At 37.3% G+C, this 16,816-nt stretch overlaps 1 protein-coding gene across 1 annotated transcript in view; it reads right to left on the bottom strand.

The window, feature by feature from the left end:
* Positions 1-16,816, bottom strand: part of LOC107660660 (semaphorin-5B-like) — a 141,346-nt gene that overhangs the window by 110,355 nt on the left and 14,175 nt on the right. The window contains exon 2 of the mRNA XM_016450047.1: positions 5,759-5,830. The gene's annotated coding sequence lies outside the window, so the exon portion shown is untranslated. The remainder of the gene's footprint in view (positions 1-5,758; positions 5,831-16,816) is intronic.

The following is a 16,816-nucleotide window of genomic DNA, read 5'->3' as shown; positions in this document are numbered from 1 at the left end:
GGGAGCGAGCTCTGGGGCTGGAGCCGACACTGGGGCCTCATGAACGCATGGAGGGCTTGCCATATTAATGTTAATACGGCTTGCCATATTATATTCCGGCGGATTTGCCACATTAAGGTCTGGCGGGCTTGACTGAGGAACTTATATTTGACTGAGGGGCTTATAGGTCCCGGATCGGGATCGGGATCGGAAGCTCTCCAGACACCGGATGACTGCCTCCTTCCAGCCGAGGTTGGTGGTGTCTGGGAGCTCCGTGGGATGATGGAATGTTATCCCGATCCGGAACAGCGTTGCGAGGGTTTCCCCCTCGAGGGAGCTGGCGAGGGCGAGCTGCACGAACGCCCTAGCGAAAACAATGGGGTCTGGGCTCGCCTGAGCCAACGTGATGAACTTTACGCGTTCCTCCATTCGGGGACGTGGAGGAACGCGTGGAACAAACGGGAAAAAAACAAAACGCTTTTCAAAAACCGGAAACTAAACACGGGGAAGGGATGCCCGCACATGAGGAGGAAAACAACCACAAAACACGGAACGGAGTCTGACAGTAGAATGTTCACATCCCATACCATATAACACAGCAAATTAATTATTTGCTGTTGTTTATAATTGCATACTAGTAAGCCTATTCACATCATACTGATCATTTATTAAACTAATCCAGGAGGAACATATTCAAATTAATTAGAGTAAAATCTCTTGACAATTTTTCTTTTGTCCTATTAATTTCCTCCTCACACTTGAGTAATTTCACACAAGTCGGGGGGTGCATTATGTCACATACTATGTCCACCTCTATGCCACCTAGACTAAAAACATGTGACAAGCATAAGATGCTTCTGCATTAAAATAACTTCAAAAGATTTTTAGAAAAATGTGAATTGTAAATAAGATCATTTTCTAAACCTGAATTCTTTCCCTCACAGTGTAGATATCTCCTGAGTTTAACTTCTGAATCATGACCCAGAAAGTAAGCCACCCCCGACCCTCCAACCCTCCACCACAGCAGCAAATCATTCCAGGAAGCTTCCACTGGAGGCCTTTCTCAATCCCTTCTCTCAGCACCACACATCCATCCACATACATCGTATAAAACATTTCGCAATGTTTGAGTGATTTCTCCACTGATCATGGTAAAAACACATGCACAAACATGCTCATAGATATCACTGTCTCCAAAGTCACATTTAAGAATACAACCACTCTTGCTATTCTCTGGATTAATATGCTTATCAGACACAATCATGTGCTCTACTGAATAAGAGCAGAATAATTTTATCTCTCTTATAACAGTCAACTTCAAACAAAGAAAGCAATCAACTTAATGAAGACAGATGCATAGTCTCGCACAGCCAGACTTTTGAGCATCGCCATAAAATTGGGTCCAGTTTGCAGCATATTCTGGACAGCAGGCATTAAATGTGACCCATCACAGTTGTTTCACATGCTGATTAGGAACGGATTTATCTTAAATAGATTATATAATTAAAACTAACTTATAACTAACTTAAAACTAACTTTGGGATATTTCACCCAAAAATTATGGATTTTTTTCATAATTTACTCACCCTCATGTTTTTTCAAACCTGTATGAATTTCAGACTTCCAAAGTATTTAATTTTTTCCCATAATATGGAGGTCAACGGCTACTAGCAACTATTTGGTCAAAATATCTTCTTTTGCTTGCAGCAAAGTTCAAGTTGAAGTTCATACAGGTTTGGAACAAATTCAGGGTGAGTAAACAATGATAGAATTTTTATTTTTAGGTGAACTCCACTTTGTTATCAGAAAAAACATTCAAAAGTTTGGGGTCTGTAAGATGGATGGATGGATGGATGGATGGATTTTCACCAAGGTTGCATTTCTTTGATCAAATAACACCTACTAATCTAGTCTTTAATGTTACATGATCCTTTAGAAATTGTTCTATTATACTGATTTGGTGCTCTAGTAATAACTTCCTCTTATCAATGTTAAAAAAGGTGTGCTGCTTAATATTTTTGCGGAATAGGAAGTTCAAAAGACCAGCATTTTATTTTATTTGAAATATAAATCTTTTGTAACATTATACATATCTTTGTCCTTAATTAATTATAATGTAATGTGTCCTTGCTAATTAAAAAAGTATTAATTTACAATTTACAGAAAAACACCAACATGGAAAACATTATCATTTCATGTGATTAGTCCTCAGAACCGCACACTATATCAGCCTTATAAACACAAGCTGGACTGGTATCTGATTTCTACCAGCTCTCGCCAAATTTGTGAACAATATGCATCAGACGGTCAGCAAATGGACTTTGGTCAGTCCGTGGGCCCGCCGTCTGAGGTTGAGACTGGAGACAGAGTAAATCAGTTGAAAGTCATAAGGGGAAGAGAGACAGTGGGAGAAGGGCAGAGAAAGGTGAGCGCAATGAGAGAGGAACAAAAATTGGGGAGTAGATTTATGTTTCCACGGCTGCTGGAGTCCCAAGGAGCATTAGCTGAACTCATGAGCTGTAGACAGCTAATCTTTTGTTATGGGGAAATAAACACACAATGTTAGCCACCATTTTACAGCCGCTGATCCAAGGCAGATGATAAAAGATCCAGTGGGCCCAGACCACACGGCTTAATGACCCTGAGAGCAACACACAGTTTATAGACTCTCGGTCCCCATCATCACTCCCTGCTACTAATTTATGTCGAGAAATGGAACTGAACTCAATATAAGAGAAAACAATTTTAGAAAATGACTAAAAACTGCTTTTATAACACCAAGATCCCTTATACTCTCAGACTATGTGTCCTAATATACAATAACAAGCTTGTCTTCATCTTTGTTTAGTTTGATTGATTTATGAGACTCCGTCAAGAAGGAAAATTCCATGTAGCTGTGAACGGTTGCATCCTGTCATACAAAGAAATTAGTTTGAGCACTGAATTAAGATGTATGTGATTACGCCATGCGAATGAGAGCCATTAAAACAATGAGTTTGATTAATTGCCATAGTCCTAAAATCTTCAACAAATCAATGTGTGGTAAGAATCCACTGGGAGGCACCTAATTCTTCCCGTTGTAATTGGGTCCAGCTACAATATTACGCCCCTAACTTCCAAAATCCACAAAGCCGGAACCCAAAACAAGCAACGCCACCTCTTCTCTCCCACAGAGACCAAAAACATCACAAGCATGGCTAGTTCTGTTAAGATATTCCAACTCTACACAGATGTTCTGCTTCTTTGCCTGGAGTGTTGTTAAATTGAACTTAATTGGTTTGCATTTGAGGAAATGGTTGTTCTGTAAGCAATACTTTAGTGAATTTTGTCATGGCTGCCTTGTGGCCGAGCTCTCTACCGTACGGCCCCTTCTGCCTGGTGTGAATGGCTCCTCTGTGTGACCAGCCAAGGATCTGCCAGGGGGACCCTCTCTTTGTTAGGTGAATGGGCACAGCTAGACCATCTTAAAGCACACTAATGTACCATGGCTGGACCACAGAGACCGCGTAGTAATTTGCCAAGCATAATGGCACGTTCGGCCGAGGGGGAACAGACCCTTAAAAGCGAGCTTACAGATGAGGAGTCCCATTCTAGTTCCTACTCTATTCATATCGTAAAAGGGCTTGTTTTCTTCCGGCTCATTGTCATCCTGAACCGAATGTCGGCAAACAACGATGGGTCAAAATTAAAACAACGTGGCGGCTCCTGGCCTCACTAAACAGGCCCAGAACACCATAAATATAAACAAAAAAGAGCGTCTTCTCAGAAAGGCACAATGATTCAGACCAGCTGCTAAAATGATGTCATTTAGCAGGATTAGGTCACTGGTGGATTATACTTTTGGGAGAGGTGCAATGTAAAGTATAAATACACATACAGTGCAGGAGGGAGGAAGTGCAATATTTACAAAGTGCTTGGGGACAGAGAGGGCTGGAACCCTGACTGGCCCATCAGAGAACATGCTGAGTGGGAAAGTAGCCTTAGTCCTCAACATCCAGGTGTCAGGCAATTCGTTATCTTCAGTCCCCAGACAACCAATGTGTTCCTCGGCAAACGAAAGACAACTCCAGAAGGTGCTGGATGAATATTTAAAACCCACACAAGTCACATTTAACCCAAAGGTCAAAAGAAAACAAAATAAGAACTTAGAAAGTATTTAGACATCATGGTATGGTAGGGTCTATTATAAGGCCTTTATGCAGATTAAAATAAATAGGATATGAGAAACTGTGAGGGGGCTACTTCATTCTCAAAATCTCAATGCCAAAAAAAAGAAAAAAAGTTAAGTCTCCTTGAAGTAAGGTAAAAAAAAAAAAAAAAAAAGATAGTGTATATAAATTATAAAATATTTATACAACACTGAACAAATTACAGGCATTATAATAAATGCAATGGATTATTATTAATTTTGAATAAATGAAAATCTGACACTAACATTCAAAAGTCAGTAAGTTTTTTATTGTTTTTTTAAAGAAGTCTCTTATGCTCACCAAGGTTGCATTTATTTGATCAAAAATACAGTAAAAACAGTAATATTGTGCAATATTACCGTTTAAAATAACTATTTTCAATTTTAATATATGCTAAAATGCTTTATTAAATTGCAAAGCAGTACTTTTTCATTTTTCTTTGATAAATAGAAAGTTCAAAAGCATTTATTTAAAATAAAAATCTTTGTTAATTTGTATGTTGATGCTTGCTAAATAAAAGTATGAATTTCTCATCTCTTCCTGGTTGGACATATATTTTTTCTTGCTGTCTTGGAAATACATGCTTTTTACCCTGCTATCACAATTATCTTGAAGTCAAGCAACTACATCCTTGCTAATGACTGCGACTGCCTGTAGACATATATTTTCAGAAATCAATTTCAGTAAGGCTTCTTATAGAACTTGTTACTTTCACACAGTCATATAAAATATATATTCAGAAGAAGTATGAAACATGAAAAAGACCCTGGTGATTTGTCAAACACATCAACATGCAAGCTTTAATTAGCTTACAAACAGCCAATTATATATGTCAGCCTCTCTTACAGTTTCTTTTGAGGATGGGAAAAAAAGAGCCTCAGGCTGTGCCGCTCCACAAATGGCTGCAATGAAATTTTCAGCCCTTTCTCTTTGCCAGAACGCTCCTTTTCAGAACACTCAATTTCTGACATAGAATAAAGGGATTTGACTTGAAAGGCTCCCTGACTTTGTCCGCGGTCACAGAGACAGAGAAATAGAGAGCGAGGAGCGCCGGGGTGACAAAAAAACAAAAGACAAAAAGAGTAAGAAAGAGAATAGGAGGAAAACCTCACACAGATTCTCCAGGAAGACTGGAGATCTCCATTATGACTTGAGTTCCTGTTAAAGAAACCTGTACTCAAGTATGGAGCAGATGGTAGAAGTGGAACTTTGACTAGAGTCTTCCTCAAATTCACAAAAAAAAAACATATCAAATGCATACTAAATACAAAACGTTCTGAATGTTCTAAATTTTTAGACATTAGAAATCCCTAAAAAGTCATTTTAAAACAACTAAAGATGTTTTATGTTAACACAACAGTTAAAAGATATTTAATTACTCAGTTTGGTCAAATCAATTATGTCTTGTTCTATGTTGCGTATGACTGGACACTAGCTTAGAAAAAGTTCCAGATCAGGCAGGGGCACCTTGCACCCTGCTGATGGAAAAGGGTCAAAAGTTAAGTACTTCTGAGGTTCTTTTGTTCCTCGTGTTTCATTCAGATAATTACATCTTGCAGAGTGTTTACAGCAAGGAGAAACCTACTTACAGAGGCATCACGATCATGTCATCTTTGAGGATGCGGGAATATTGCTGAAACAGGAAGCAATCCTTCTGTAGCCTTTGGAGAGAAAATCAGAGGAAGCATATAAGTGTTTTTTTTTTTAGTGAAGCAAGAGAAGGAAGGTACATGTTACCCTACACTCATAAACAAACAACTAACCCTCTCAGTGGAATAGAAAACTCAGGCCCTGGAGCTCTGTTGAAAAGGAGATGCAAGTATGGCACGTAAGAAGGAGCACCAGCCACAGCTACTACACTGGGTTCCCAACCTTTTTTGTATGCTGTACCCCTATGACCTACATTATTTACTTGAAGTACCCCCTGAGATTTTAAGTAATGCATTAGCAAGCACCACAAATGACTGTTTCCAAAGAGGGTTTTCAAGCATTCTTACCACCCTTTCTTTGCGGTTTCGAATCGCCTCATGTACACTACCGTTCCAAAGTTTAGGCTTGGGAAGATTTTTTTGTAATGTTTTTGAAAGAAGTCTGTTTTGCTCACCAAGGCTGCATTTATTTGATCAAAAGTGCAATAAAAACATTATTGTAATAATAATTTAAAATAACTCTTTTCTATTTTTAAGCATTTTAAAATCTAATTTATTCCTGTGATGACAACTTAGAATTTTCAGCAGCCATTACTCCAGCCTTCTGTGTCACACAATCCTTCAAAAAATACAAAAATCTTTTAATATGCTAATTTGGTACTCAAGAAACATTCTTATTATTATCTATGTTGAAAGTAGCTCAAGCTGCTTGATATTTTTATGGAATGTTTATGGATTCTTTGATGAATAGATGGTTATTTGAAACAGCAAATACATTTTAATGTTACAAAACATTTCTGGCACTTTTTTTCAATTTTCTTACTATCAAATAAAAACATACCGACCCAAAACATTTGAATGATAGTTTAATACAGGACAATCTCATATTTAAAGTTGAAATGCTGCTATTTGAATACTCTCATATGTGAACTCACAAAATAAAAGATGGATGAAAATATGGAATTTAAGAGACCAGATACACACAGCAAGTGCATTGTCATTCAAACTTAATGGTGCATAAAATTTATGTTCAAATTTATGTTGAGAGTAAGAACACTAAATGCAAAATGCTTTGAAATGCAAGCAAAAATTAAAGCAAAATGCTTTTATATGTAGACACAACTAATAATAATAATAATGTGATTACTGGCACATACATTACATACTATTAAATCTTAGCTTTAAAAACACAAAACATTTCTTAGGTGGCTCATGATTGCAGATTATATGAATTCTTTGTGTAAAAGGTTCCTGATAAACAACATATTTTTCTTTTTCTTGAGCTCTACTCGTTCTTATTAAACTTTGCAATTAAATGTGCACTACAGCATCCCACAGCTTGGACAACAACCGTCTCTATACTGATAAGAGTAAAGCCCAGTTGTTCAGGACTTAATTAAGATTAGGAAGAGCAAAGAGAGAGGCTGCCCCACTTCATAAGCCTCCACCGACCAGGCACAGGGGCTTTGTGCTCTCTTCGTCTCTGAGGATCTAGTAAAGGTTAGTTCAGCATTGTATAGAGCATAGCAGAGAGCCAGAGTGAGACACTGGGCTAGAGTAATTAAGGAGTAAATAATGAAGCCATTCAACGAACCCCTGCTCCTATGATCTGATTGAGCGGCGTGCCAAGGCTGTGTTCGATAAATCAATTAACAACCACTGAGAGTTACTGCCTTAAAAGGTCACTGAAAAGGAGAAGTTTAAGCCACAGGCCGATCAACCTCAACATCCCCAGATTCTACAGGTGGTTTATCTTCTTAGGAAACTCTTTTTTATATGACTCGCAATTACACTGCTTTTTCCTGTCTGGGCTTTTAAAATGAAATATCTCTTTCCCTTAAATTTTTTTATGTCTTTATTAAAAAAACATGCAGGCTTGCAGCTGGCAGGGCTGGATTATGGATCAAGTTGCCAATGAGGCCAGTGCCCTAGAGTCTCAGACTGCCACGGGCCTTCAAAGCCTCGGGACATGCTGTCCGAGATTGGAAAAGGAAGCTGAACCAGACTGAATATAGTGCAAACTGAACACTAGACCTCCAGAGCTATAAATAAAGTACAATCTGGCCCAATCCGGTCAATTTCTTCCATGGAACATAGTATAAGATATCTTGAAAAATGTCTTGTGTTTTTTTTAAATAACTTATTTTATGTTTCATAGGAAAAAGCATCATACTGGTTTGGATGGAACAATGGTGAGTAAATGACCATTTACATTTTGGGGAGAAAATTCCTTTTAAAAAGAATATGAAAACTAACAGGATACCAGCAGAATTTTTTTAAGTCAAATTTAAGACCTGCACAAAAAATTAATACTGTATATCTATAAAGCGCTTACACTGAATTAAATGCCAGATACAGTTTATTACATTACTAAAGTACCAATAATATCCAGAAAAAAGACTTTCTGCATAATGCAGAACTTATGTCTATGCTTTACTACTTCCAGATGTTCAATTAAAAAGATGAGAGCTAAAATATGCATTCTACAAAATATGACGATGTTTACTTTATAGTGTTTATAATTCATCAACAGTAAACCATAAGCATTCGCTTGGGATAAATGCATGATATTTATTGACTGCGAACTGCTTTGAAACTGTGAACCTGTAGAATGTGCAACAACGCAACATTTGACTTTGAACTTGCACCACTGATATTAATTTAATCACAGCTTTTTGATGTTTAATAATCACATCAGGGTGTATCACAATTTCGGTTTTCCCATACCTTAAATTTAAGACTTCTTAAAATGATAATTAAGATGAGGTAATTATCCCATTTAAGATATTTAAAACTTTTCATGGCGTGTTTACACTTGGCAGGCATTAAAATGAACTCTAGTGTGATTGCTGTTAGTGCAGTTCATTTTAATAAGCCATGTTACCCACTACAGTTGTGTGCAATGAAGGAATTCCTGGCGCAGTTTTGACTCCCACACATTTTCTAAACTCTTCGAGAGATACTACCATAAGTACACACATACAACGAGTGCATTCAGCCCAGAACACAGCATTGTTTTGGATGTTCGGTAAGATCACAAAATATACAACACAAACGCTGTCTAATCAGGTTTTGACTGTATTCTTATACCTTTTGTTTTGCATCTTTAGGTTCGGCGTTAAAAATCACACTGTGAATGCCAAGCAAACCAGAACTAAATGTATCATTTTCTTTTTTGGTCCAGACCAAATAAAACCAAGAGAATTATACAACAAGCATAAACACACAAGAAATTTGATCAAATGTAATTTCAGAGTTTGTAAAGTGAATTACACGAGAATGTTAGTCTGGAATAAAAGGCATTGCATTATGTGCATTTCTTTAAAGAATTTCCATTGAAACACCACTAAAGAGTTATTCTATCAAACCACTAGAAATCCCTCAGGACATATGAGTAATCGTGGTTAATGATATGCGATAAGCTTTGTTCAATGGTCTCTTTGGGTAATATCAAGTTTAAGGTTACAATTCATAGCTTTACCATTTAATGCTTTTTCACAGCTGGGAATAAGCCCAGGAAAAATGATTCATTAAAGGATGACTAAATGAGTCTTACGCTAATCACCATATTGAATGCGACGAACTGCTCGCTGTGGTAGGAATACGATGTGCCGGCTCACAACTAAGCACGTTGTTGCTCGGGTGGGGGATGGCAGTGCACTGTGGGCGTACTCTCCAAACAACCAGGTGTTCACTGTGGGATAAACATTTGCTAACAGGCTTCAACAAGATCCCCAGGGCCCGAGATTAAGGGAGTCTAGCAAGCTATGGATTCAGAATGCTGCTGCAGGTGGGAAGGCAGGCTATGGTTTGATCTCGGAGTTTAAATTAACTGTGACTGTGGGAAAATGATTGTGTCGCTTCAGCACTACTTTATAAAAGTTGCTCCTTGCATGTCTTGTGCAACCTACTGCTGGCCTTCCAGCTCTGAAGGAATACACGAAAAAAGGAGAAACAGAAGAGGTTGCTGTTATTCTAGATTTGACAACAGTTGGCCTGAAACCACTTAATAGCAGTGCTAACCTAAGCCAACAGTTCCCAAATGTTTCTAAAAGGCAAACAACAAATAAATGTATATTACATGTATCACATGTTTTAATGCTGTAAAATACCTATAATTATATATTACATTTTTAATAAAAATTTGAAAAATTTAAAAGAATAACTTGATATAACAATAATCTAAAGAAGTATAAAATATGAAGGAAATATCAAATAAAGAAATATCTTTTATACAGATCAAGATTCAAGATTACTTTATCCCTAGCGAAATTTGATAATTTTTGAATAGTCATCAATAGAAAACAATTCTATTAGTTCAAACTGGACCATGCTAATCAACAAACCCATGGCTGAATTCGTAAATAATGCCAGGCCATATAGCAAAAGCAGTTAGATTAGTATACATTTCTGAATTCAGGCAAGTGGTACAGAACTTTTTATTAGCTATGTTTATATTAAGGTCTGAAAATGTTAAATCTGATTTGGGCCGTTTGATTTTATTTGTTCAGATCAGTCTCGTATACGATTCACAACAATGTGACCCAAGTGCAAACCACTAGAGAATTAATCTATCTCTGCACATGGCCTAAAGTCAATGTCACCCTTAAGAGCCCAAAAAGACTTAAATAAAACAAAACCTGCAGCGAGCAACAGCAAGCAGTGTGAGAAAGATGGCAAGACAAAAAAAAGCCCATGTATGAGAATATACTCTTGAACATCAAATCAAGTCAAACAATAAATGCTCACAAACCACCATAACCAGGATCAACATATTATTGATTTTCATTTGTGTTTGTTAACACACATGTTGTTATTGTTTTTGTTAATGTACCTATATAGGTCCTGTCAGGCAGTGGTCCATTTATACCGATGACAGATATACAAGTTATTTACAAACATGAATATGAACAATCAAAGCAGAAAAGACTGAATTTGAAGTAGAAAAAAAAAACAGAACTGAGCATTTAGACCTATAATCTGAACATAGGCATTGTCTATATCAATTGCATTTAGTCAGCAGGAGGCTGGGTATGGAAGACCCACACAAAAGGCAACCAATGAAAGGCTGAGAGATGTGGTCTAAGGCAAGAGGACCTCCTGGGTCGGTGGTCCTGTGTGACTCTGATCGGAGGGACCGCAGCTGCAGTAATTACGCCTCCCACAGTGGATCTAATAACGCCCACCCTGAATCAATGCAACAAGCCTGGAGTGGCACTAGAAATACTGTAGCATCCACCAACTTGTCAACAGTTTGTGCTTGACATTATATATGCATATTACTGTCAAAAACATAGATGTTATGTACTATGATGTATTAAACTGACTACATTGGGTACAGAATAGGATGATGACAGATTTCTTTAATTAATGAACCATGCAGGCTGTGACATGAGAAAAACCCTTTCCTCAACTGCTATCTTAAGTCTCTCCTCAAAATTACAATTTAATGTTTTTTATTCAAAGTAGAATTCTAATGCATTATGTCTCATACAATATCATTAAAAGTTTATGGTCAGTAAGATTTTTTAAATGTTTTTGAAAGAAGCTTCTTATGTTCAACAAGGCTACATTTATTAAAAAAAATAAAATAAAATTGTCATTTCCAATTGTAATATACATTTTAATTTATAGTTTATTACTGTGATGATTTTCAGCTCCCATTACTTCAGTCTTCAGTGTCACATGAAACTTCAGAAATCATTCTAATCATTCTAATGTGTTTCTTATTTTTATAAATTTTGAAAACAGTTGTGTTGCTTTTTTTTTTTTTTTTCGTTTTTAGATACTTTAAGGAATAGTATGTTTAAACAGCATTTATTCAATGTGGATTTTTTTGTAACACTATAAATGTCTTTACTGTTGCTTTTAATAACACATCCTTGTGGAATAAAAGTATTAATTTGGTACAAAAATAAAAAATAAAAACTACAAAAAAATATTCTAATTATATTTACATTTTCTGAATTATGTCTGTGGAAAAAAAAGCGTTACTTTTGAATGATAATAAATTCTGATTATCAAGTCTTTAGATATTTCCTATACCTGCAGTAGATTCTGTACAACTGCTCACAGTGAGTGTTTTACCAATACCTGAATTTTTCCACATCTGCTTATTTCAAATAAACCGGCCACACAATCCATGAATGGCACCCAAATTATTGTTGGTCACTTTACATGTTGGTCAGATACCGTTTCTGGCCCTATTAAGCTTTGAAGTGAAACAGAATTTATACAGGTATATGTGTGGCTACACAAAACCACACTCAACTTCTTGCATATTTCTCAAAAGCCTTCTTTCCAGGCTTTCCAACTTGAGCCACTATTTGCTTTGCAATTAATATTGGTTTATATAGGTAAATATCAATTGCAAGGCATGAACCGAACAACAGAGTCAATAACATCTGAGGGAAGTGGTAATATATCACAACTACACTGACAGCAAAATTATATACCTATATGTTTGAATTACACAAGACATTCCTCAGTAGATAAATGCATGATTCAAACTGAGCATGTCTTAGGAGGATATATGAAGTAATATATGTGTGACTGAGGAATTTAAGATTCCTGACAATGAACGGGCAATAAATTCTGCACTAAATTTTGAACAGGAATATGACAGACTGCACGACCACATAAAGCGAAGCACGCAAAAGCTGGATTTTGCATAAAGGTGCATTGGAATTGCTTGAGCTTTGCGGAGCACCTAAATGACTAAATAAAAGTCTCAATTGTAGTCTCCAGCACCCGTCTGTGACGCTACATCAAACATCAGCGACATCAAAAGCCGAGATCACAGCAGAGCTTCTACAGCACTAAATGCCTGGTGCCATCAAAAGTTCACCCATCTCAGTTTATGCCAAATAACTTGCTTCATCTCATTGTTGGAGTTCTAAGCTAATGAACACACTGGAACTTTCTATAAATGAAACTGAATTAAAGTCAATGGATGAAGTGCCAATCCTGTGAGTAATTACTGCCAGTCAGATGAATCACAAAGCCACAGAATGTGCTCCCTCTCCTGATGGTCAACAGGGTGATTAATGATTCAGAGTAAACCTCTCGCTTTAATGAGATCATTACCGAAAACAAATAACCCCTGGATGGGCGACCTAACTGTCTTTTTTCAAAGCGTCAGGGGCACACACTTAGTTTACTAACTTAATGCAAACACGTTAACCCATCTATCATTTCTCAATATGACTGTATGAGCTCTTTGAAATATTATAAACTCAATGAATGAGCTCTATACAGGCACTCAATACAACAACACATCACTCAATACAATCTAATACATGCAATACTCTAATTAGTTCATTTAGGCATCTGCCCGGATGATTAAGTTACTTTATGGTTAAATAAACAAGTAAAAAACTTTTTTTTTAATTCATTTGAGCAACATCTTGCAGCTCTAACAGACTGGTTACCCACTAAAGCCAAGCAGAGCTGAGCTTGGCCTGTATTTCTATGGGAGATCTCCTGGGTAAACTAAAGTTGCTGGAAGAGGTGTTAGTGAGGCCAGCAGGGAGTGCTTTTCCTGTGAACTGTGTGGGTGCAAACCAGGCCAAATTTACCCCATGGCCCTCCTCCTCTTAATAATCCTAGCTATAAATTGGCTGCATCACATTCATCTCCAAAAACTGGTGTGTGGTGAGCATTGTGGTGCACTATGGCTGTTGCCACATCATCTAGATTCTGTACACTGCTGGGGTTGATTTTCTTGAGTGCTGCGAGTTCCTTTTTTACTGTCTGAAAGCTTGAAAAAATTCTAATCAGCTGAAGCAAAAATATTTATATAATGTACTCGGATACAGAGAAGTAAATGAATTTATTCAATTCAATTCAATTCAAGTTTATTTGTATAGCGCTTTTTAGATACAAATCGTTGCAAAGCAACTTTACAGCAAATTAAGTTTCTACAATATTTAGTAGTAGCTTATCAGTGGTGACTGTCAGTTAATGTACATATGGCAGAAATTTATGGAAAAATCAATTAAAGACGTAATCAAACAACGATGAACACTATTAACAGCAATTATTATATGATGCAATCACACTAATAGCAAAATTTGGTAGTTCTGTATGTTGTTTCATGGATTTTATAGAATTTATGGATCGCAAAGTATTGTTATTCATCTGATCATGTGATGGTGACATCACTATCACCATGAGGTTCATCTTCTTAATGTTTAAACAAAAAATTAAATACACAAACATACAAATACATATGCATACAGGCACTAACATTCAAAAATTAGGGGTCGGTAAGATTTTCTTTTGAAAGAAATTCATACTTTTATTCAGCAAGGAATGCATTAAATTGATAAAAAGTGAAGACCTTTAAAAAAAATAAATCTTTCAAATAAATACTGCTCTTTTGAACTTTCTATTCATCAAAGAATGCTAAAAAAAGAATCAAGGATTCCACAAAACATTTAGAAAGCACGACAATTTCAACATTAATAATAATAAGAAATGTTTCCGGAGCAGCAAATCAGCATATTAGAATGATTTCTGAAGGATCATGTGACACTGAAGACTGGAGTATTGATGCTGAAAAGTCAGCTTTGCCATCACAGGATGACAAACACTGGTGCAGCATTGGTGAGCATAAGAGACTTCTTTCATAAACATTAAAAAATCTTACCAATCCCAAACTTTTGGGAAATAAACTTTATCTCTGTCATGTTGTTGAGACAGTCTCTCCCTAACAACTATATTACAATGACCTCTGGCTGCTTTCTACACCCAACATGATTCTTCTCTGTTTCTCTCCTATCACTGGCTGGGCTGGACGGAGCAGTATAGTGCGCTCCGAATGTCACTGTGGCAGGAAACTGCAGCAGCAGAGGGAGGGACTGATCAGCAGCATCTCTATCAATGTCATAATTAAGACTTCAGAGGGCAGATGTAAAGAGGAGAGATAATTGACATAGGATCAAACGTACACTCGCTCACAGATAAATGTCTGTGAGGTCTAGCATTCATTAGTGGCAGAGATCCAAAATAGATAAGCAACACATTTGGAGATAGTGACTGGAGGGCTGGAGGATCAACTTTTGAATATAAGCAGTGCAAGATGAGCCACACATTCAGTTGCCGCTTTTTCTTCTCCTGTTCAAATGGCAAATAACAACACCAAAGCAGCACGTACTATTTATGTAGGTTCCAGACGGATATCTACGGGAATTGAGACACATGCTTTTCCAGTGTCTCGTGGCATGAGCACCACATATGTAATAGTTGTTAAGTTAAAAATAGTCAAACTTTTCAGAAGTAACGCAACAGATTAAATTTCAGTTTTAAAACTGAAAACCTACTGATCAAATACACTAGCATTCAAAACAGTAAGTTTACACAGAAATAGAAAGCTGCATATCTGTTTTCAACATTGATAACAATAAGAAATGTTTCTTGAGCACCAAAGCAGCATATTAGAATGATTCTGAAAGGCCATGTGACACTGAAGAAATTCAGCTTTGCCATCACAAGAATAAATTACATCTGACAACATATCAAAATATGTTGATCAAAAAAATGCAGTGTTGGTGAGCAAACGTGATGTTTTTCAAAAGCAACAACAACAAAAAATTGGGTAGTTTATCTGGTTAACATTTGCATAGACCAGCCTTCAAATTCATTCTGGTCTACACTTGTCTTCTCAGTAGGGAACCGCTGTCACACTTTGAATAAGACATTGTTTGAAAAGGCAAAATAAAGAATTGATGTTGCAGCTGAAACAATTCTGACAACTGATCTGATATTCCACAAGGACTTATTTAACTGTCAACACTGCCAACATCAGAACTGGGACTGTTAACAAACACTTCCAGTATAATAAAAATAATGTTTCACTCCAAATGTTTTAATGCAAGTCATTTACAGACACATTTCTGGTTATTAAATATGTCTCTCAAAGCTTGATCCATCCTATTCATTACATAAAAAGGAGCTCTTCAGGGATAGTTCAAAAACCCCATATACACTCATTTTCTCATGGTGACGATGTAAATCTATCTCAAAGACACGTGACTTAAAAAAAAAACATATTTTACATTGGCATTGAATTCACTTCTATTGACAGTGACACCACCTTCTAAGAGAGAGAGGAGAAAGAAAAAAAAGACTAAACACAGCATAACGGCAGCACAAACTGGCCGTCTACGCTTAACAAGCTTCTATTTTATGTCTTGTTTATTCCACTCACAGCACAGTGGCAGCAGTTCTGTCATTTTACACACCCTAATAAATAGAAGCACGCTTTTGAAGTCAAAGCCTGGGCTGCCGCTACATTGTAAACTGCTGAGGGCTGCTGGGCTCAGCGCCAACTAAGATGCAAAAAGACATGTTTACTGTTAACAGTTGGAGGGAGATGGGTATTTGGTGGGGGGGACATGTGAAGTTGGCTCATGTTGGCTCAGCATTGGATCTAATCCTCCAAGTATCAGCTCTGCGTGCCTACAGGATGAGCAGACCACCCTAGGCCAGATGAAATGGAACTGGTACCATAGGGGGTACAGAGTCTGATGAGGTGGCCCTTAAGCTTCTTTCACATGAAGGCGTGAGAAATGGAAGACTTCAATTACATTGGTTCCATATAGTGTTGTCAAAAGACCCGGTATTTCGGTACCAAGTCGGTACTAAAAAAATGAAAACGTTACGGTACCAGGTTTTCTTAAGTACCGGTGGTACCGAGTACCCGGTCAACCCGGTTCTTGATGCGCTATCCGAAATCTACCCTCTTCCAGTGTTGCCAAGTCCGCGGTTTTAACACTGTTGCCGCGGGTTGTTTTTCATGTCCGTGGGTTGAAAAACGACCCCACTAACGTGATATTTAGCCCCTTGAATGCGAATTTTACCAGGGGAACCCCGCCAAAACACGCGTATTTTATCCTCGGAACGCGATTTTTAACGGGGAACCTACTCGAAACGCGATTGGACGGGTTTTGTTGTGAAAACCTGGCAACCACTTCATAAAAGCAGTGGCGACCTCAA

Source organism: Sinocyclocheilus anshuiensis, unplaced genomic scaffold (genome assembly GCF_001515605.1).
Source record: "Sinocyclocheilus anshuiensis isolate Anshui unplaced genomic scaffold, SAMN03320099.WGS_v1.1 scaffold627, whole genome shotgun sequence".
Lineage (NCBI taxonomy): Eukaryota > Metazoa > Chordata > Actinopteri > Cypriniformes > Cyprinidae > Sinocyclocheilus > Sinocyclocheilus anshuiensis.
The sequence above is the reverse complement of the archived record's forward strand: the minus strand, read 5'-3'. Positions and strand labels throughout refer to the sequence as shown.